The sequence below is a fragment of the Rhinoraja longicauda genome, chromosome 17, assembly GCF_053455715.1.
Source record: "Rhinoraja longicauda isolate Sanriku21f chromosome 17, sRhiLon1.1, whole genome shotgun sequence".
Classification (NCBI taxonomy): domain Eukaryota; kingdom Metazoa; phylum Chordata; class Chondrichthyes; order Rajiformes; family Arhynchobatidae; genus Rhinoraja; species Rhinoraja longicauda.
In genome coordinates, this window is record NC_135969.1 from 24,260,496 (window position 1) to 24,282,913 (window position 22,418).

General features: G+C 47.6%; 1 pseudogene; it reads right to left on the reverse strand.

The window, feature by feature from the left end:
- Nucleotides 1-20,300: 20,300 nt before the first annotated feature.
- Nucleotides 20,301-20,391, reverse strand: LOC144602015 (U2 spliceosomal RNA; annotated as a pseudogene).
- Between the last annotated feature and the right edge of the window lie 2,027 nt (nt 20,392-22,418).

Genomic DNA, 22,418 nt, shown 5'->3' on the forward strand with positions numbered 1-22,418 from the left:
TGGAGTGCAGCTGTGCTGTCCTCTGACCACACACGTACCTCTTTTGAAACCGGTTTGGTGACTTTCACCCGGGGTCTGTATGCCGGTTTCAGCAGAACGGTGAGGTGATCAGAGAGGCCGATGTGGGGGAAGGGGGAAGCCTTGTATGCTCCTTTGATGGTCGTGTAGACAAGGTCCAAGGTGTTGTTTTCTCGTGTTGGGAAATCAACATGCTGGTATACTTTGGGCATGACAGTTTTTAGGTTAGCATGGTTGAAGTCTCCCTCTTCCCTTTCCTCTGCCTCTGCCTCCGCCCCCGGCCCCGGGGGGGGGGTTTATGGGGGAGTTGTGGGGGGATGAAGTGGGTGTGTCGTCAGTTGGGGGAGTGTTGCCGGGCCCGCAGGAGGGGTTTGGACGGAGGGTTGCCGGGCCCGCAGGTTTGGGCCCCAACGGGTCCACACCCGAGTATGGCGGGAATGAAATGAGCGTGTGACCAGGGTGGCAGGCAGCCATAACTCCTTTTATTCCATAGATTTTAACCTTGATGACCTGAAGCATGTTCTCCGATCTCCTTTGAAAATTCATTTGTACTGTGGGAGCCACGCTTCCCACAATGTTCCTCTATGCTACTTGGTTAAAAAAAACTGTCTCTATCCCAGTCCCACATCAGCACAGTTGCAGACACTCATTGCACATTTCCAACTTCACGACCATTTGTTTCTCAGTATAGTCTTTCCGCTGATGGCCAGCACACAACAAAAGCTTTTCACTGTACCTCGGTACATGTGACAATAAACTGAACTCAACTAAACTCGGTACTCGTCTCACGATTTGGCAGCCTGTTGGATTGAGCCCATCTCACGTGTGGTCACAGCGCTTCTGAACTCTGAACAGCTAGATTCTATCTTTGAACTACATTGTTCCTTTTTATACAGCCACCCACACCATCCTGCCAGCACCTCCCTTCCCTTCCTGAACACCGTGTACCCAGGAATAGTTACAACCCATAGCTGTTCTTTTGCCAGCTACGCTATTGCCAGAATTCCACATGGTTTGAAGCAGCTAAAGCTCAGCAGTTTATTGCGCGTTGTGCATTGTTGTCATATCATATCATATCATATATATACAGCCGGAAACAGGCCTTTTCGGCCCTCCAAGTCCGTGCCGCCCAGCGATCCCCATACATTAACACTATCCTACACCCACTAGGGACAATTTTTACATTTACCCAGCCAATTAACCTACATACCTGTACGTCTTTGGAGTGTGGGAGGAAACCGAAGATCTCGGAGAAAACCCACGCAGGTCACGGGGAGAACATACAAACTCCTTACAGTGCAGCACCCGTAGTCAGGATCGAACCTGAGTCTCCGGCGCTGCATTCGCTGTAAAGCAGCAACTCTACCGCTGCGCTACCGTGCCGCCCGTGTGAATGCAGTGTAAACCTCTCCTCGACCTCCACCTAATCTTGGGATGGCCCTACCCAAAACCTCAGTGCTGTTCACCTCCTGCTCCTTTGTGCAGCTCCCCCCTTCACTCACACCTTCCCGCACAATGTTGACTTGATCACCTGGTCAATTGGCTTAAGCATCCCCACAAGCTCATGAGCCTCAAAACTGTTGCAGAGCGATGCCCAGACAGAGAGACGCCACTGCCCCCTGAACTAGTGCCAATGGGCCAGGAAGCTAAAGTCCCTTTTGCACCATCTCTCCAGCCCTGCTGTTCATGTATCTTAACCATCCTTCACTGACTACCCCTCGGTTCAGTCACCTGCCCCCTCCTCCCCTACAGTCGTCCACCTACCTCCCTATTTAGTCGCCCACCTCCTCCCATCGTGGTTGCCCGGCCCTTCCCCTATTGTCGCCCACCCCCATCCCCAGTACAATTGTCCGCCAACACCCCTGGCCAGTGCCCCCTCCCTGTACAGTTGCTCTCACGTAAGAGATTTGGGAACAATGTCGACGGCACTAGGTATATGTTATGCTGTCATCATAGTTCTCAGTTTTATAAAGTGCATCGTGTCATTGTTCATTGACACATCGATGAATCCTGTAATAAGATGCTTTTGTACAGGTCTCCCTCCACCTTGGCAACACACTCTCCGCTTACAGGTTGTGACCATGAGATGGCAGTACAACAGTACAGTCAGTGCTACCCGTCATTGCAAATGGCTTGAACGTTGGCAGTGTTGGCATAAGGTGGTTCTTCCTGATGTCCTGGCTAACATGCGTCGGGGATTAAGTGAGACCCATTCCAGTTTCTTATCATTTGAAGTTTCTCTTTCCCCAAATGAGCATTTCCATTATTTCTTTGTGTTATTCATTTTTATGTAAGGTGGGAGTTCTTTCAACATTAGAGGTGGGAACAGGAGTCGGCCGTCTGGCCTTTCGAGTCTGCTCTGCATTCGCCAAGGTCATGGCTAAGCATCCTCTGCTCTATTTTACTGCACTGACCCTATATTCCTTTCCCTAATATCCAGAAATCTATCAATCTCTGCTCCGAATGAACGCAATAACTGAATCTTTCCAGCCCTGCAGAGAATTGTTAAATTTCACCACTTTGTGCGTGAAATTTCTTCTCATTTCTTCTCATGTCTTTTGTGCCCTAGTCCGTACTCTGAGACTGTTCCCTAATTCTCAACTACTTAGAACTGCCTCAGGGGAAGGAGATTTCCGTTAGGTAAGACTACCCAAATTGTATCCAGTACTTTAAATATGGTCTTACCGAGGCTCTTTACAAGTGTAGTAAAACTTCAAACCCTTTTGGAATTAAGGCCAATCTACCATTTCCCTTCCAAACATCTGCTGCACCTATATATTGCCCTTTCAATCTACTGCACCCACTGCCATCATACTCCTGAATCAATTACTTCCTTTACACCCCCTTCTTGGAGGTGCTGTCATGTATTCTCACACTTAACTCTACCTCATTCGGTTATTCTGTTACTGCACAGTAAACCCTTGTTTTAACCGACCTCTTTATAATGGATTATGGTTATAGCAGACGGACCTACCAACCCTCACCGCCAGGCCGGGCTTGCGCACCTTCCTTGGCCACTTCCCGGTCGTGCCGACCCTTACCTGCACTCCGGATGTCCGCAGGCCGCAGCCATTGACTCCGATGATCCTCACCTCTCCCCTGGTGTCAGCAGGCTGGGGCCGTCAGCTCACCTGGATTCCAGGTCCAGTTCCGGACTGAGAGTCTGAAGACGGGTCTCGACCCGAAAGATCACTTATCCATGTTCTCCATTGATACTGCCTGACCTGCTGAGTTACTCCAGCTCTTTGTTTCCTTTTATGTATTAACCAGCAACTGCAATTGTTTGTTTCTACTACCTTTACAATATTAATCCCTTACTCGGTTATAGCGGAGACTCGGCAATAACGGACACCATATCCCCCATGGTCAGTTATAACATTGGTTTACCGTACTAAAATTAAACTGTACTGATTTACTACAGATATTTCCCAGGAGATGTAGAAACATAGAAACATAGAAAATAGGTGCAGGAGTAGGCCATTCGGCCCTTCGAGCCTGCACCGCCATTCAATATGATCATGGCTGATCATCCAGCTCAGTAGCCTGTACCTGCCTTCTCTCCATACCCCCTGATCCCTTTAGCAAAAAGGGCCACATCTAACTCCCTCTTAAATATAGCCAATGAACTGGCCTCAACTACCTTCTGTGGCAGAGAATTCCACAGACTCACCACTCTCTGTGTGAAGAAATGTTTTCTCATTTCGGTCCTAAAAGACTTCCCCCTTATCCTTAAGCTGTGACCCCTGGTTCTGGACTCCCCCAACATCGGGAACAATCTTCCCGCATCTAGCCTCTCCAACCCCTTAAGAATTTTATATGTTTCTATAAGATCCCCCCTCAGTCTTCTAAATTCCAGCGAGTACAAGCCCAGTCTATCCAGTCTTTCCTCATATGCAAGTCCCGCCATCCCAGGGATTAATCTGGTGAACCTTCTCTGTACTCCCTCTAAGGCAAGAACGTCTTTCCTCAGGTTAGGAGACCAAAACTGCACACAATACTCCAGGTGCGGTCTCACCAAGGCCCTGTACAACTGCAGCAGAACCTCCCTGCTCCTAAACTCAAATCCTCTTGCTATGAATGCCAACATACCATTCGCTTTCTTCACTGCCTGCTGCACCTGCATGCTTGCTTTCAATGACTGGTGCACCATGACACCCAGGTCACGTTGCATCTCCCCTTCTCCCAATCGGTCACCATTCAGGTAATACTCTGCTTTCCTGTTCTTGCCGCCAAAGTGGATAACCTCACATTTATCCACATTATATTGCATCTGCCATGCATTTGCCCACTCGCCTAATCTATCCAAGTCACTCTGCAGCCTCCTAGCATCCTCCTCGCAGCTAACACTGCCACCCAGCTTCGTGTCATCCGCAAACCTGTTCCTATACTTTCTCCATCACCTCAATCTAGGGATGCTAGCAGATAAGGTGAGATAGAGGTTCACATGCCCCTCTACTGTATTCAATGCTCTCGATGTGGCTTCCTTTACATCAGCGAGACCAAGTATAAATTAGGCGACCATTTGTGATCTATCTGCCGAGGCCTGTTGGATCTCCCAGTTGCTAACCCCCATTCCCACAGCGGCCTTCCGTTCTTAGCCTCTTCCATTGCTGCCAGAGTGATGCCACACGCAATCAAAGGACACATCACCTTATTTTCTGCTTCGTTAACTTACAACCTAATGGTATAAAGATTGAATTCTACAATCACTGTCAATTAAAGTGACCTCCCCAATACCCTCTCCCTCTCCTGATCTTCCGCCCCTGATGGATAGATGGAGTCAGGAGCAGGAGGGTGATGGGGGAGCTACCACAGGGTCCACACTCTCCATGACTCCTGTTCTGCTCACCCCTCCCTGAGTCTTGAAATACATTCAAGACGGTGAATGGCAGTCAGTTGCACCACAAGGGCGTTGAGGCATGGGGTGAGAGTGAGAAGGTGAAGTTGGGGCCAAAGGTGGATCCAAAATGATTTTGCTGAACGGTGGAGCAAACTTGAGAGGCCTACTCCTGCTCTTGTTTTGTATGTAGTGACTAATGTAACCCTATAAGATTTTTAAATGTCAAATAACAGCATTATTCATTTAAAATATATACAAAAAATAGAAAACTAACTATATGACTTCCATTCATGGTGACATCAACTCTATACATTCATACTTTTCCTAAAGTTAATATATCTTCAAGTAATAAAGTTTTCAACAGAGGGTTAGATTTAGCTCTTAGGGCTACGGGAGTCAAGGGATATGGGGAAAAAGCCGGAAGGGGGTACTGATTTTGGATGATCAGCCATGATCAAATTGAAATTTGAAGGGCCGAATGGCCTCCTCCTGCACCTATTTTCTATGTTTCTATCTTATGTACAAGGTGTCATTGTCATTCATGTAGCCTTTTTGAACTCTTTGAGTCCGGCCCCTCCCTATCCAGTAGCAGCAAGACCTGAGATTGCAGTCCTTCCCTTTCTTGGCCTTTGTGTTGGCTGCACTGAGCTTTCGTGCACCCCCTACACTTCCTCCTGTAGCAGCAGTTATGTTGTTCCCGACGTCAGTCTCTTGTTGAATATGGTGAAGGGGATGAAAGATCGGTCGGGCCAGTTGCCAAAGAGCATGGCCTCGCTCTTCTTGCGGTTTACCCTGGCCCCCGTGGCCGACTCAAACTGGCCGCAGACGCTAATCAGTCAGTGGACTGACCCTGGATCCGAGCAGGATCTGGAGTCAGGCAGGGTTGCCCTCTCTCCCCTGTCTTGTTCGTCTGTTGTATTGAGCCCTTTGCCGAGTCCATCAGGAAAGATGCGAGCATAAGAGGAGTGACATCGAGTGCTGCTGGAAGGTGAAAGACGCTCTTTGGTCTGCCCGAGCTTTGTTGACCTCCCAACGGAACGAGCTGTCTGTCGGGGAATGTTGCCGACTGGCCCACTGCAGACTGCAGGAGTACATGCTGAGGGACGCACTGAAGCTTGGTGCAGCCAACGCCAAGGCTCTGTGGGGAAGGACCACAGTCTAGGGTCCTTCCGCTAGGGGGGCAGGGTGTGGTGGAGACGCCCCTCCAAATAAGGGAAGGAATTCTGTGTAAATCTGGCAATGAATATCTGTATTGAATGTATAACCTCCGGGAATGTCGGATGGAGTTTTTGAAAAGAAAATGTTTTGTAAATATTTATTACTGGAATAAAGTATTTTTTGATATTAAAAAAAAGTCTCTTGTTGAATATCAACCCATGATGGAGACCTATTTTAGTGGCTGTTCATGAGGACTGTCTGGAGTAGGGGTGAAAGCCTTCACTTTATGCAAGAGTGTTCTCTGATTCTGAAGCCTAAGTCATACCCTCCAATATTCAGAATTAACAAAAATGATTCTAATTCTGGTGTGTTCATTTTACAGCAGTAATCCTGAGGGAGCTGTTAAAAACATACGGGAAGGGGGAATTGAGATGAACAGCACTCTGAAAGGATTTAATTGTCTTGCAGACAGAAGCCAAGTCTTCATTAAGGTCCCTGATGGTGTGAATGTGGGGGAAGTGAAGAATATAGCACGTACTGCTGGACAAAAGTCTGGAAGTGTATGGACTCTGAATCTATTCACGTCACCCACAAGGCCTTCAGGGAAGACTCAGCCCAAGGCTTTGTTTAATTCAGTTGTTCAAATGAGGCATCCATTTAGAAAAGACGAATACTAATTAATTGGCAGAATTAGTCAGATTGATGCATGCGATAACTTTAATCTCGGTGTGCCCCTTTTTTTCTGTTTCCTTCAAGGCTTTTGCTCAGTGTTTTACTCGATTTTGAATTGTGTATGCTAATCAGATCATTTAATGAAGAGCTTAATTAACTGGCGTCCTGTTAACATTTGCAGTCTGAGGATTCAAGAGAGAGAGAGTGGCTGAGTTTGGTGTCATTAGTGTACTGATCAAAGCATCAAACCTCAGTGATCTGCCACTCAGAGCTGCAGAACTGAAAATCACCTTCTGCATTAAACTTTGGCCAGAGTTCAAATATGGCACCAATTAATGTCTCAAAGGTGCAAGTAAGAAGTGCATAACCATGAACCAGGAGGTTTTTATCGATGAGCTTGAGAATGTTGTTCTTTGAGCAGGAGACAAGGTTGAACAGAGAAACATGGAGAGTTTTCAAATGGTGTGAAACACATTGCACTCCACAACACTGGGATGTCCGATGCCACCATTAGTTATCGAGGGTTTATGTTTATTTTTGTCACGTCTACTGAGGTACAGTGAAATGTTCTGTAATGTAATGCCCGATCAAAGTAGATAATACCATACATAAATACAATCATGCCAAACTCAAATGCAATACATAGGGCAATAGAATATAGTTCTCAGCATTGCAGCACATCAGTTCCATAGACAAAGTTCCATAGGCTGTAATGAGATACAGATGAATCAGACAGTATCCTAGCTTATGCAAGGAAACCTGATAACTGAAGGGAAGAAACTGTCCCTGATTCTGGTGATGCACACTTTCAAGCTTCTGTCTCTTCTGCCCTTCCCTCCATGGGGGAAAGGTCACCCATTCCTTCTATCTAGAGATGCTGCCTGTCCCGCTGAGTTACTCCAGTGTGCTTTCTCTGGTGCATCTGCGGAGGTTTGTAAGAGTTATTGGGAGACATACTGGATTTCCTCAGACTCCTGAGGAAGTAGAGGTATTAAGGTGTCGATTCAATGTGGTTGGTCCTTGGCAGATTGTTGGTAATATTTACACCTTGAAGCTCTCAACCATTTTCACTTCGACACCAGTGATGCTGATTGGGACATGTACTCCACCACACTTCCTGAAATCAATAACTAGTTATTTTGTCTTGCTGACATTGAGGAAGAGATTGTTGTCTTGTCAATATGTTACTAAGTTCTCTATCTCCATCCTGTACTCACCCTGTACCAGTCTCGCCATTGTTTGTGATCTGACAGTGGTGTCATATGAGCAGAGACAAGCAGGCAAACCTGTGCACGGAGAAATACCATAAACCGCAAATAATTAAGAACCAATGTTTCAGTGACATTCATTAAAGAGTAGGAAGTTACCCGCTCTACATGGTATACTGATTGAGAGTGATCAGCCATGATCGCATTGGCTGAATGGCCTACTCCTGCACCTATTGTCTATTGTCTATTGTCTATTTTATATCCATTTAAGAAGAGGTATTTAACATAAGCTTAAAGGACATCGGTGTCTTTGATAGCACAATACTACTTCAATTATGTTGTCGAGCATAGCTGGTTATATTTTGTGCACAAATCGCGGGGATGGAATTTTGACCCTTGATCTTCTGATTAGGTCAGGAGTGATTGGTGACACTAAATGTGAGAGTTGAAGAGTTGTGAGTTGACTGAGGAAGGACAGACTGAAGCTGATGAGGGGTACCCTGTTTAAAGAGCTATGTGTTGGAATGAACAAGCTTCAACCTCAGTGCGCTGAGTGTCAGAGGGAAGAGTGCCGTGCGTGAAGTTGGGAGGCTGAGATTGATAAACAGACAAAAGAAAATGGGAATAATTGGATCCTTCTCAGCTAGGCAGGCTGTGATGTTTAGGGTATGACAGTACTTGGGCCCCAGCAGTTCACAGTCTACATCAACTGTTTGGTTAAGGGAGCCGGTTTAATCTGTTCAAGTTTGCTGAGGACACAAAACTGTGAGATTGTGAATAATAGACAATAGACAATAGACAATAGGTGCAGGAGTAGGCCATTCGGCCCTTCGAGCCAGCACCGCCATTCAATGTGATCATGGCTGATCATTCTCATGATGGGGCTGCAGAAGTTTCGAGGGGTTTTCGCAAGGTAATAGACTGGACAACACATGGCAGGAATCCGGTGTGAGAAATGTGAGATTATCCATTGGATAGAAAAATACATAATGGTGGAGAATTTTTAAATGATGACACAAGAGACTGCAGATGCTGGAATTGTGTGCAGAAAATCAAATTGCCAGTGCTTTACTTTAACACTGGACTGCCCTCAGACAGAGTCCTCGACCCTTCTCCACAGCTGGATGCAGTGATGAGTGACCTGCATTCTGACCAATTAGTGTTTCAAGAAAGTACAAATTCGGTGGCTAAGCTTCTTGAAATCCCCCTCCGTAAGGGCCTGTCACTGGCGTCTTGAATTAGCGAGTGGAGAAATGGTCGCATCCACTCTGTGACCCCGTGGGATTTCACACTGGGTATGGAACGAGGGAGCAGTGAGGACGCGAGCACAGTGAAGCAGCACTGGGCAGGCACGATGCTGTCCAACAATCGCCAGTCATTTCTTTTCCCTGTGGGTACTGGGAGGGCAAGGGTTGGGCACCAAAATAGGTGAAGGTGTGGGCAAATGGCAACCCGCAGCCTGCCATGACATCAGGTCCAAGGTTCATGAGCAAGGCCATCACTGAATAACATGGAGCACAGAACACTCCCAGCGATAGACACAAACAGCTGGAGTAACTCAGCGAGACAGGCAGCATCTCTGGAGAGAAGGAATGAGTGACATTTCAGGTCGAGACCCTTCTTTCAGACCACTCCACTATAAGCACAACCCAAATCAAAGTGTAACGTGGCAAGGGTACACCCTAGGAAAACACAGCGTGCTGCACTGCTCGGCTGTTGTGTTGTCGTGAGGTGTGTCTCTCTCCACACTGTTTCTACATTAAAAAGTAATTTTAATGAGCTGCTGTTGCAGGCAGTATAAAATTATTCACAGTGCAACACTTCTCCCTAATAGGAGCGTATCATTTGCACATAATTTCTGAATTTTATTCCTAAATAATGCAGCGTGAATGATCTTTAATCCATGGATGTTTTGTGGGAATGTATTTAAACTAATAAAGCACTTTGACAAATCATGATCACGTGCATGTATTCTCTGCAATTTGTTGACTCCATTACCGATTGCCAACCGATTCACACTCACAGCAGTACCTGTTCAACGAACTGCATTCAAAGAAGCTAATTGTACTTTGGAAAAAGGATGTCTGTGGATAATTTAACCAGATCTTTCTTTATACCTATGTTTTGGGAGAGGTGCTATTGACACTTTGGAAGAAGTGGAGACTTGGTACAGCCAGAACGAAGCATCGTGGGCAGTTAGCACAATGGCAAGGAGTTTGATTACAGTTTGATTCATAACTCTCATTGAACTCTCTGGAGCAGGACAAAATGTGTAGAAAGGAACTGCAGATGCTGGGTTATACCAAAGATAGTCATAAAATGCTGGAGGTGCTTAGAGTGTCAGGCAGCATCTCCAGAGAAAAAGAATAGGTGACGTTTCGAGTTGGAACCCTTTTTTTCATTCTGAAGATGTTGAGACCATTCCTCTGGACTGCTTAGTGGGAGGAGTGGAGAGCACTTGTTAAGGGTAAGTACAAGTTCTGCCAGGCGGAGGAGAGTGTTCATAGAGAACCCGTTGGAAACCCGTTCTGGAACAAAATGGAGAACCCTAAGGCCAGACCGCACTGTAGACCACAAAACCCTTCCGCCACCTCACCTGCAATCGGTGCGCTTACTCCACCTAGGGTGAATCCTGGACCAAGGCCGGCCAGCCACTGCCCCAACCGCATAGAAACTGCAGGCTTTGCAGACCTGAGCTGTACCCCAGGGGTGTAGAGAGTGTGGACACTTTATGGGGCCCATGCCCACCTACCCCTGCCTAACCTCTCGTGAGCAACCGGTTCCATCTTTCTACCACTTGTTCCTTAGTCTTTAGCATCAACGCTAGTCGCGTTATTGGCTTCTGTCCGTAATAAAGACAAGATAAATTAATGTAAAATCGTCAGCTGTTGTCACAATTTGCAATCCAGCCAGAGATTGTTGAGTTTCTCGAATTAACTGATAGCCAAGATAAACTATTAAGGAAATAGTGTAACTGTTATAAACATGTTCTTTGTTAATGCCAGTTCGTCTCTGCGTTGCGAGCAGGGGTTTGTTCTGTCACAGGCAGGTCAAGTGTCTGCAGCTGCCACTTGCTGATCTCTTGTTCATTACTGGCCAAGGCACCTGCCTGCAGCTGCTCCCCCTCCATTGCTGCCACCTCGACATCCAGGGCCATGTGCTGAACCCAACGGCGAGACCCTTCCCACGGGGGTCTGCCCTCTCAGCTTTAGGTTGATTATTGTCACGTGTACCAAGATACAATGAAAAGCTTATGTTTGCAAGCTATTCAATCAAATCAGATAACACTATACATGAATACAATCAAGCAAACACAAGTACAAAAGGCAGAGCAAAGAAAAAATACCACAATACAGAATATAATTTCTCGGCAACTCGGCATTGTATAGTTCCAGAGAAAAAGTCCAATGTACAAAATTTGGTAGATTGGAAAATTGGGACTGTACTTTAGCTTATGGTAGGACCGTTCAGTGGTCTGACAACAGTGGGGAAGAAGCAGTTCCTGAATCTGTTGGCACGCGCTTTCAAGCCTCTGTACCTTCTGCCTGACCGGAGCGGGAGAAAAAGGAATGATCCGGGTGGGAAAGGTCCTTAATTGTGTTGGCTGCTTTCCCGAGGCAGCGTGAAGTGTAGATCGAGTCAATGGTGGGGAGGCTGGTCTGTGTGATGGGCTGGGCTACATCCACAACTGGCTGCAATTTCATGTGACTGGAGTAACTCAGCGGGACAGGCAGCATCTCTGGAGAGAAGGAATGGGTGATGTTTTGGGTCGAGACCCTTTTTCAGACATGTGGTCTTGAGTAGAGTGTTTCAAAACCAAGCTGTGTTGCAACCCGACAGTATGCTTCCAATAGTGCTTTTGTAGACGTTGGTAAGAGTTGTTGGAGAGATGCCATATTTCCTCAGTCTCCTGTGGATGTAGAAGTGTTGGTTACATTTTATCTGTGGCTTCAATGTCGTTGGTCCAGGACAGATTGTTGTTGATGCTGACCCGCTGAATTACTCCAGCACTTTGTGTCTAACTTTGCTACAATTAACAGCAGTTTGTGTGGTTATTCTGGGACTTAGTCCAGAATTCCCTCTTGGCATGTTTGATGGACCTGCAAAGGTCATAAATAGATTTTGTTTCCCACTCAGAATTATTTGACTTGAACTCTGTAGACTTTGACTTCACCTGGGAATAGATCTCATGGTTTATCCATAGTTCCTGTTTGGGGATCATTGGGATTGATATTTATGCATGCACTAGAAACAGAAAATAGGTGCAGGAGTAGGCCATTCGGCCCTTCTAGCCAGCACCGCCATTCAATATGATCATGGCTGATCATCCAAAATTAGTACCCGGTTCCTGCTTTTTCCCTTGATTCTGTTAGACCTAAGAGCTAAAACTAACTCTCTCTTGAAAACATGTTTCATGTTTTCCTCTACACATTCCTCTGTACATTTACCGAAGTCTGTGATGGCAATGGCATATTCATTCAGGTTGGCCGCAGAGTCCTTGAGTTACAGTCCATTGAAGTGTGAAGCCCATCAGGAAGTCAGGTGAAGCAGGGATGAGCCATGTCCCTGTAAAACAGATCACACAGCAGTCTATCAGTTCTCTGAGGTAGGTGAGTCTTGCTTTAAGTTCACCCAGCTTGTTTTCAATAGCTTGGACATTTGCCGGGTTTGGGATTGAGGATGATCACTTGGCTCACCTGCAGACTAATGCATCTCCCATGTAAGTGTCTGCTCGTGGCTGGGCCCAGGGATGGTGAGTGTGGTGAGGTGGGTGGGTATGTTTGTTTGGGTGCAAGGCCTGGGTCACAGCACCGAGTGCTCCGGTAGGTCAGGTTCTTGCCTGGGTTGGGCCTCAGCATTGGGTGGTTGTATTGGGCACTACACAAAACCAGGTGTTTTGTTCAGTCAGGCGTTGTGTAGTCAGCCACTCCTGCCAAGCACTGTTGGCCTACGAGATGGGTCTTCCAATAGCCGGTGAGTTGCTGTCTCTCCTGCAGCTGCAGGCTGCGGTTCCACCGTCGGTAGTCCATCTCCCCAGCTCTCACAATCGGACACTCCAGAGTGATGCTGGGGTCCATTCAGACACAGCAGTCAGAACAGTAGCACTTTTGATCCTATAGGTCTCAAGATCGCCGGCAAGAAGATCAAAGAAAATTTTGTTAGAAATCCTGATGTCTATAATCGGAATAGAGATTTAAAAGAGCGGGGATTGTAGTGGATGACAGTACATCTCCTTCTGGAACCAGCATGCAAAAGAGTCCAGTCACCATGCCCCAGTGCCATCTTGACATCATGTTAAATGGAGCATTGTCGGCTGTGCATCACACAAGAGTGGGTGACCGCCTTTCGTCTTTGTGGAAGCACCACCCTCACTGTGCCATGTGTTCAATCATCAAGCATCTTAAACGTTGAAGAGACAAGGAACTACAGATGCCAGTTTTTTTTTTAAACACACTGGAGTAATAACTCAACGGGTCAGGCAGCATCTCCAAAGAAAATGAATAGGTGACGTTATGGGTTGGGATCATTCTTCAGTCCGAGGAAGGGCCCTAACCTGAAATATCATTTATCCATGCTCCCCAGAGATGTTGCTTGACCCGTTGAGTTACTCCAGCCCTTTGTGTCATTGTATCCTGAAACGATGATACTGTCATTCCTGCCACCACCATCTCCTCTGGCAGCTCATTCCAGATGCCAATTACTCTAAGGTGAAGAACTTATAGTTTTATACACCCTAACCTCAGGAAACATTCACTGGCTATCTACCCTGCCTGTGTTTCTCATGATTTGATATACCTCTATCACATCTCTCAAAGATCCTGGGCAATGGTGTCTCACAGTGGCAAAGCCACGGTCCACACTGTAGTGCCTGGCTCAGCAGATGGCAGCGTGGCGGCAGCAGAAAGATTATTCATTGTGGAGGAAAGCAGAAGGCCGGAGCGCGGCGGCTTCCCCGTACGGTCCCCTGTGCAGTCAAACACCAGCAGCAGAGAGCACAATGATCTTTGAGAAAAAGAAGTTTTAATTAAATTTAACCATTCAGCCCCAGCACGAGGTGTGCAGCGGCTTTTTCACCTGGATGGTGTGGACTTTATACTTTGGCAATTGGATTTAATCATTGGGATGGGGTTTTGATGTCACAAATTGATCCGGTTGCCTTCCCTTCCCTGCCAATCCGCTTAATCCAATCAGCCGGCTCTTCAATCAACAATCGAGAATATAGCCCCAGGTAATGAAGCAGGTTTTAACGCTATGTCTTAGTGGAAGGTTATAGCACTGAGCGTGACTGAGCTTGCAAACTGAACAATATAATGTCACCTGCACAGCTCCGGCCTTTCCAGCTGACAGCTACTTAGCACAGGATAGGAAGCTGAACCCATCCGCAGATCAGATTAGGAGCTGCCTGCCAGACTGCTGCTGGGAAACAACCTTGCTTTTGAAGTGGACAGAGAGAATTCTGAAGACACCTGGGAATTCTGTGGAGTACGGATCGTAGAACAGTACAGCAATGGAGCTGGCCCCTCAGCCCACAATATCTGCGCTGAACCTGATGTTGTTTAAACTAATCTCTTCTACCTGAATGTGATTCTCATTGCTCCACTTTCTGCATATCCCTGTGCCTATCTGCTTCCACCCCCACACCTAGCAGCACATTCCAGGCACCCACCACTAAAATAAAACTGTCCGACACATCTGCTTTAAACGATCCCCCTCTCAGCTGAAAGCTGTTCTTGAGTCTTGGAATTTCAGCCCGAGCAAACAAGTTTTGATCGTCTATCCTATCTACACCTCTCATAATTTTGTACACTTCTATCAGGTCTCTTCTCAACATCTGACACTCCAAACAAAACCATCCATGTTTATCCAACTTCTCCTTACAGTCCATCAGCCACCATTGCCCATAACATCCCCCAGGACGGGACCACTGAGTTTGAAGGTCCTTCCTGGCTTCCCGACCGCCCATGGGCCACTAACTGCATCGATCCTCACCATATCTATCCAAGGGCACGGCACCCCTGACCACTTCCACACTGAATGAGTCAATGCTGCTGGCTCCACTGCTCCCCACTGATTGACTCTCCCAGGTCCTACTGCTTCCCCCTTCAAACTGGGGATTTAATTACTGACACCACTGTGTCCTGCTGCCCTTCCCCCTATGTCAACCAAAACCCTTCTCCTAGCCCCACTCTCAAACCACCCATCAAACCGCCCTCGACTTTCAGCCGTCCTCCCTTCACAGTACCTCACCCGGAACACCCTTTTCTCCTCTGCCCCCCTCACAGCCTGGGTTTGACCCCATCCCTATCCCTTGCCATGTTTCCCCATTCCCCTGACCTCCCCCTCTCCAATGCGGAATGGTCAGTCTTCAGCAGAGGCCTTACCCTTACATCTCCCTACGTTTACACCTCAACAAGTTCTGAGCCCATCATGGTGTTGAGCTCTTCTTCCGTCACCTCCACACCTGGGCTTTTTTCTCTGGCAAGGAGTCCACGCCTCCTAGTGAGGATCCCTTTTCCTGTCTCCAACCATCCCTCTCCTCATGGACTCCCCTTGCCAGCCTTCTACCCTCTCTGGGCCTTTTTATTTCCAGCTGCCGGAACAACAACCAACTTGACCTCTATTCCCCTTACCTACTCCTACTCCTATTCCCCTTACCTACTCCAATTTCACGCACATTGAGCACACAGCCCTCCATTCACTCTTTTGAATTTTCCATACTGACCTGTCTATCCTTGCTTCCTCCACTGGCAGAGTGAGACCGTGCAAATTTGAAGAACAGCACCTCAAATTCTGTTCACGTAATCTACAACTCAACAGTATGAACATTGAATTCTCTAATTATAGTCATAGAGCTACACAGAACAGAAACAGGCCCTTTGGCCATCTAGTCTGGGCTGGGCCCATTTGCCTGCATTTGGCCTTTCACCCTCTAAATCCTTCCTATCCATACATCTGTCCAAATATCTTTTTTAATTAATTGTAATTTCAGGTAACCCTTCCGCCCCCACTTTCTCATCTACCCAGTCCCCCACCCCGCCCCTGACACATGCGCACAACTTTCCACTGCAAACACCTCCCACGTAAAATTTATTTCCCCTCCTCCACCACCTCCATCCTCTCAGCACCCACCCTTCATTTTTCCTCCCACCTCCCCCTATTGCCTTCTACCCACCATTCCTCCCTCGTTTCACTCCCCACCTTTCTTTCAGATCCATCAGATACCATCATTTGTACCTTTATGTCTTCTCCACTTATCACCAGCAGCTTTAGTCACTATCTCCTCTCTCCCCCACCTGACTCATCTGTTAGTCAAACCCTCCTTACCTGGATCCACCCATCACGTGCTAACTCTTGCCCCACCCTTTTCCCTCATCTCTTTCGACCAGTTTTCTCCCTTAACTCCATCAGTCTGAGGAAGGGTTCCATCCCAAAATGTTGTCTGTCCATTTCCCTCTGCAGATGCTGCCTGTCCCGCTGAGTTTGTGCAGCAGTTTGTTTCTCGTTCGAGATTCCAGCAACTGCAATCTCTTGCATAAGAGGGTAGGAGCAGGAGTAAATCACTGGGTCTCCTCAAGACACTCCCACACAGACAGCACCAGAGGTCAGAATTGAACCGGCTCACTGCCGCTGTGAGGCTACATCACTGTGGCACCCCTTACATTACCCACCTGTATCTCCCGGTGGAGACCTTTAACTGGCAGAAGTGTAACAAACTAGAAACTTCCCACTAGTCGCCCATCCGCAGCCTAATGTGTAAAAACCCTTTCCCAATTCACTCAGTAAATTCCCGTGAGCTGGTGCCAAACATGTTTAATCTACTGTACCCATTCCCAACTGTATAATGGGTGTATTTAAATGAACAGATCCCGTGTCCATACGATCCAGCTGTGAAATATTCCCATGGATAATCTCCACAATGCTCTCATTTAGGCTGTAAGCATAGTTTACGTTCCCTGAGAGCCTGAAGTGATGATGACTGCCATGAATAATTCAATGTGCTCTGCCCATTAACAGAGCAAATATCGCCCATTCTTTTAATAATGGAATTGTAACACAATTCATAATAACGACACCACAGGTCATTAAAGGGCGATGTAGAACAGCCAAACTACGTTACATTGGAACAATTTGCTGAGAATAGGTTTCCCTACTTGACTGGCTGTGAGCCTGCTGCATGTTTAATCAAGTCTCCTCCATCTGGATAGAATGGTCTTTTACTGAGTCCGGTAATAGTCCTGGGAAATCACGTGGCACTGAACACAGAGACAAACTGCTTCACAAAAGGGACGAAGAAAAGATTTTGATGCAAAAATTAGGACGTGGCCAAAAGCTTGCTCGACAGTCGGCTGCAAGCAGCGGAGGGAATAGCACAGCAGAAGCAGTTTAGGAAGGGTCCCACACTGCCTCATCCACTATCACAGGACACACAGAGCTGGAGTGGAAATGAGTCATCCTTGACCTGCAGTGACTGTCTGAGTGAGAAGAGGAAGAATGCAAGAGACTATGCAAGCATAGGTCAATCCAGGCCAGGCAATAATAACCAACTTATTCACAAAATGCTGGAGTAACTCAGCGGGTCAGGCAGCATCTCAGGAGAGAAGGAATGGGTGACGTTTCGGGTCGAGACCCTTCTTCAGACTGATTCAGTTTCCACATTTTCCACATGCATTCGTTCTGGAGAATTGTTCGGGGACCTGCTGAATGTTCCCAACATTTTCTGTTGGTATAGTTTAGTTTAGCTTAGAGAATATTATTATTGCAGGAAACGACAGGGGTGGGTTCAGTGACCATTGCAACTGGAGGTTATGGTGAGAAGTTAGCTTAAGGCTAAATTTGTACGAAAGTCGAGATTAATTCATCCCACAATTTATGCCAAACTTGATACTCCTGGACATAAAACCCATTTGTCATTACACATATCCTTCCAAACAGTGGACTAAGATTTGTATGCCATTTCCTTACCCGGTTAAAAGTATGTTCTCTGCCTTAGGAGGGTCAGTGCAGCAACATTTGCTAATCAAACACAAGTAAAGAGTAGGAATCATCAGTGCAGAAAAGATCTAAGAAGATGGACTGGAGTGGATGGATTGAATTATAAAGAGAGGTAGGATAGACTGGATCATTATTTCCTGGAGTGTAGGATTGACCGTATATGTTTATGCAATAATGAAGGCCAAAGATAAGGCAAATAGCCAAAGTCTTTCTTCCAAGGTAGAAGAGTCTAAAACTAGAAGGAAAAGTTTTAAGATGAGAGCAGAAAGATTTAAAGGGGACCTGAGGGGTTACTTGCCCACTCAGAGAGTGGTGGAAGTATGGAACGAGCTGCCAGTGAAAGTGCTGGAGGTGGGCACAATTACTTTTTTTTTTTTTTTTTATATCAAAAAATATTTTATTCAAATAATAAATATTCACAAAACATATTTTTTAAACAAGCCCATCCGACATTTCCGGAGGTTACATTTGATACAGACATTCACTTAGACATTTACTTACATTTAGACATTTACCCAGTATCCCTTGTTTGGAGGGGCGTCTCTCTCCACCACACCCTGCCCCCCCATGTCCAGCAGCGGAAGGACCCTAGACTGTGGTCCTCCCCCACAGGGCCTTAGCGTTGGCTGCACCGAGCTTCAGTGCATCCCTCAGCACGTACTCCTGCAGTCTGCAGTGGGCCAGTCGGCAACATTCCTTGATGGACAGCTCACACTGCGCCTGTTTCAGCTCCATTGTCCTTTAGAGTTTCAGGCTGTCCTCCTCCCGCATGCCCATCATCTGGCTGAGTTCCTGCACATTTTTGTTGCACAGGTAATAATACAGGCTGGTGGCTTCCTCAGCACAGGGTGAATTTTCTGGCGTGGCCCCTGCGTTGCTCCCAGTTTCCTGGAGCTGGGGCCCATTGGCCACTGCACTGCTCCCGGTCTCCCGGAGCTGGGGCCCATTGGCCCCTGCACTGCTCCCAGTTTCCTGGAGCTGGGGCCCATTGGCCGTTGTGCCGCCCCCGGTCTCCCGGAGCTGTGGCCCATTGGCCGTTGTGCCGTTCACGATCTCCGGGAGCAGGGGCCCATTGGCCGCTGCACTGCTCCCATTCTCCTGGGGCTGGGGCCCATTGGCACTGCTCCCAGTCTCCTGGGGCTGGGGGGCAACAGACACGTTCTTCCTCTTACCTTCCTCCTCCCCCGTTTTCTTCCTCTGCCTCTGCTTCCGTTGTCGGCTCCTCCCGGTCGTCTCATCCTCCGACGCGGAGAGGTTGCTGGCCTCATCCTGGGAGAGGACTCTTTTTTGGGACTTGCTTGCCCCCTCCGGCTTTTTCTCTGTACGCACAGCCTTCAACGTTTTCCTCGACTGTACCACCTTCCATTCCTCCTCTTCCTGTTCCCCCTCTTCCATCGACTCACCCTCATGGGCAGGGGCCTGGGGGGCTCTGTCCTGCGGTTGGGGGCTCGGGGTGGTCGCGCTGTCATCGCCCCTGCTCTCCTTTCCTTTTTGGGCTTTTGCCGTGGTAGGAGACGTCTCGTCCACCCTGGGGGTGCTGGCAGCGGCCCCTCTTATCGCCTGTGCATACGTGCCTGCTCTTTTTGGGCAGGCCCTGTAAAGGTGGCCTGCCTCCCCACACAGGTTGCAGCTCTTACTCTCTTTGCAGTCCCTTGTCTCGTGGCCTTCTAGTTTGCAGTTTCTGCAGACGACTGTCCTGCATTCTGCCGCCACGTGCCCAGGTTTGTTGCATTTCCTGCACACCCTGGGCTGCCCCGCGTACGTCGTGTAGCCCCGGTTCCCTCCGATGGCGAACACCGAGGGAGGGTGGATGATGAATCCCTTCCCGTCCACTCTCAGCTTCACCTTTACTTGCCTCTTGCTCGTCCAGATCCCGAACAAGTCCTTTATGTCCACGCAGTTCCCGGCCCCTTCCACGTAGCGCGCAAGGAAGGTGAGGACATCCACGACGGGCACATGTGGGTTGAACATGTGCACCGTGACCATCCGTTCCCTCTGGGTGGGGAGGGTGAAGAGCGGCTGCACCTTCAGGAGCGACAGCGGGGCTTCGTTCCCCTTCTCCTGGAAGTCCTGCAGCAACTTCTGCCATCCCGCCGGGTTCTGGAAGGTAACGTCGAAATATCCGTTACCTGGGAAGTCCTGGAGGCAGAAGATGTCCCCGGCCTTGAATCCACAGGCCTCCAGCAGCACCTTCTTGGTGAAGAGGTCCCTTGAGAAAGGGTTCCCCTCCCTGAGGTTCTTCACCGATACACGCAGGGTATTTCGGATACCCTGCCCTCCAGCTCCACTTGCTGCTGCCATCCCACCTGGATAAGGGTGTTAGGTTGGTTACCCAACCAGCATGGATCCACCCCTAAACCAGCCTCGTGCTCCTGACCTCCGCTCCTCGTCACTGATTCACGCCTCAATGCAGATACTGCTCTTATACTGTTCTTATAAGAACATTAGGTTGTGCAAGAACAGATACTACACTTGATCTTAGCCAAAAGGCCGAGAAGGTGGGCACAATTACCACATTTAAAAGACACTTGAACAGGTACATGGATTGGAAAGGTTGGAGGGATATGGCCCATGTTAAGGCAACTTGGACTAACAGTTAAGCAACAAGTAGGGCCAAAAGGCTAGTTCCTGTGTGATATAACGCTGACTCTTTTAACCTGTTGTGTTTGTTAACGGGGTTGTGTGTTGTGTGATCCCAGTGTTGGTCAGTTTTGGTCAGTGGTTCTACTTTAACACCACATCTCATTGCAAACGTTGACATTTTCCATCCTTTTGTCCCCGGGGGTCTCAGGATCATAGGAACTGGTCGCCTGCCAGTTTCTGACTGTACTTTGTTCACAGCTCCTGAGTGCACAGCTGTAAAACTAAATTTACTGCCCGGATGTCAATGGAGATTGGGAATGCCCAGCTGGAGAAACAGATGTTACAGATTTAAGGAACACTGAATACTCCTGTATTATGAGTGTCGCTACCAAGGGAATGTACAAATGTGTGGCATTTTAATAAAAAGCCAGCTTTAGATATCTTAATCCATTCTGATCCATTCTGATTTTGTGGTTCATCAAAAAAGTCATCCAAGGAGAAATTCTTTAATATAGATCACCCCAATGTGGGCTCAGCAACAAGAAAGAACACAAGCACAGTAAAGCTCCCTCTACACTGCCGTGCCAAATTTTCTCAGGGACAGAGAGCACTATTGGAGTAAAGCTTGTCACTGTCCCATCAAATGGTCCATGTGCAGGGATGGCACTGGTTGGGGTACAGAGTAAAGCTCCCTCTACATCAGTTCATCAAACAGTCTCAGGGCTGGGAAAGGACCAGAGACAGAGTAAAACTGCCTCAACTCTGTATCTAATCTGAAGATAGACCCAAAAAGCTGGAGTAACTCAAGTGGGTCAGACAGCATCTCTGGAGAAAAGGAATAGGTGACGTTTGAGGTCGAGATTGCCATCCCACCCTTTTTGATGGGTCAGAGTAAAGCTCTCTCTGCATCGTCCTATTAAACAATCCCAACACAGGAACGATTGGAAACAGTATAAAATTTGAGTCACAGGGACTGCAGATGCTGGAATCTGCAGTGATAATCAACGGGATGGATTGAACAGCATCTGTGGAGGGAAATTGAAGAGTCAAAATTCCACTTCCCTTCATAGATATGGATCGCCCCACTGTTCCTCCAGCTGATATTTTTTGTAAGGCGGATCGTGGCCTTCATCAGTCAGAGTATTGTATAGAAGTTGGGAGGTCATGTTGCAGTTATATAACACGTAAGTTCGGCCGCATTTAGAGTATTGTGTTCAGTTCTGGACACCATGTTAAAGGAAAGATGTTGTCAAGTTGGAAAGAGTACGGAGAAGATTTACGAGGATGTTTCCAGGACAACGATCTGAGCTGTAGGTCGAGCAGGCTAGGACTCTAGAGGTGTACAAAATAGAGGTGTATAAAACCCATGAGAGGAATAGATCGGGTAGATACACAAAAATACTTGCTCAGAGTAGGGGAATCGAGAACCAGAGGATATAGGTTTAAGGTGAAGGGAGAAAGATTTAATATGAGGGGTAACCTTTTCACACAAACCATGGTGAGTGTATGGAACGAGCTGCCAGAGGAGGTAGTTGAGACAGTGACTATTGCAAAGTTTAAGAAACAATTATATAAGTATATGGATAGGACAGGTGGGCCACACGCTGGCAGGTGGGACTAGTGTAGCTGGGACATGTTGGCCAAGTTGGCTGAAGGATCTGTTTCCATGCTGTATGGCTCTATGACTCCATGACTTGTCTCTCTGGGAATTGAGCTGCCTTTTGTGAGCTGGGTCAGATTTCGGTACACTGCTGCCGACTGCCTGGTGCGTTAATGGGCCCTTGATATCGTGCCTCAGACCTGGGTGAGAAGTGCGTCAGAACTTGCCTGACCATTCCATCTGTATTCCATCTGCGGGGAGCTGTTCCTGTATCTTCTCCTTCAGAGGTTGAGGGGTTTGGTTGTGAGTGGGCTGGGCTTGGAGGTTGTCCTTTTGCCTTGTACTA